Genomic DNA, 1,194 nt, shown 5'->3' on the forward strand with positions numbered 1-1,194 from the left:
GTTGAGGAGGAGAATGAGGATAGGATGAGGATGAGGATAGGATGAGGACGAAAATGAGGACGAGGACGAGGATAGGATGAGGACGTGAATGAGGATGAGGATGAGGATGAGGATAGGATGAGAATGAGGATGACGATAGGATGAGGATGTGCATAGGATGAGGATGAGGATGAGGATGAGGATAGGTTAAGTATACGATGAGGGTGAAGATGAAGATGAGGATGAGAATGAGGATAGGAGGAGGATGAGGATGAGGATGGGGAATAGGATAGAATGAGGATGAGGATGAGGATAGGATTAGTATAGGATGAGGATGAAGATGAGGATGAGATGAGGATGAGGAGGAGGATGAGGATGAGGATGAGGACGAGGAGGAGGACGAGGAGGACGAGGAGGAGGATGAGGATGACGAGGAGGAGGAGGAGAGGAGGAGGACGAGGATGAAGATTGGAAGAGGATGAAGATAGGATAAGGATAAAAATGAGGATGAGGATTAGGATAAGGATGAGGACGAGAATGAGGATGAGGAGAGGATGAGGACGAAGATGATGATAGGATGAGGACGAGGATGAGGATAGGATGAGGATCAGAATAGCATGACGATGAGGATAGGATTGGGATGAGGAGGAGGATGAGGTTAGGATGAGGATAGGAGGAGGATGAGAATGAGGATAGGATGAGGATAGAAGGAGGATGAGAATGAGGATAGGATGAGGAGGAGGATGAGGATGAGAATAGGAGGAGGATGAGGATGAGGATAGGATGAGGACGAGGATACGGATGAAGAAGAGGATAGGATGACGAACGAGCATGAGGATGAGGATAGGATGACGAACGAGCATGAGGATGAGGATAGGATGACGAACGAGCATGAGGATGAGGATAGGATGACGAACGAGCATGAGGATGAGGATAGGATGACGAACGCGGATGAAGAAGAGGATAGGATGACGAACGAGCATGAGGATGAGGATAGGATGACGAACGAGCATGAGGATGAGGAAGAGGATAGGATGAGAAAAAGGAGGAGGATAGGATGAGGACAAGAATGAGGATGAGGATATGATGAGGATGGGATGAGGATGAGAATAGGATGAGGTTGAGGAAGTGGATTAGGATGAGGATGAGGATGATGATGAGGATAGGATGAGGACGAGGATGACGATGAAGAAAAGGATGAGGATAGGATGAGGA

The sequence above is a fragment of the Lupinus angustifolius genome, chromosome LG06, assembly GCF_001865875.1.
Source record: "Lupinus angustifolius cultivar Tanjil chromosome LG06, LupAngTanjil_v1.0, whole genome shotgun sequence".
Lineage (NCBI taxonomy): Eukaryota > Viridiplantae > Streptophyta > Magnoliopsida > Fabales > Fabaceae > Lupinus > Lupinus angustifolius.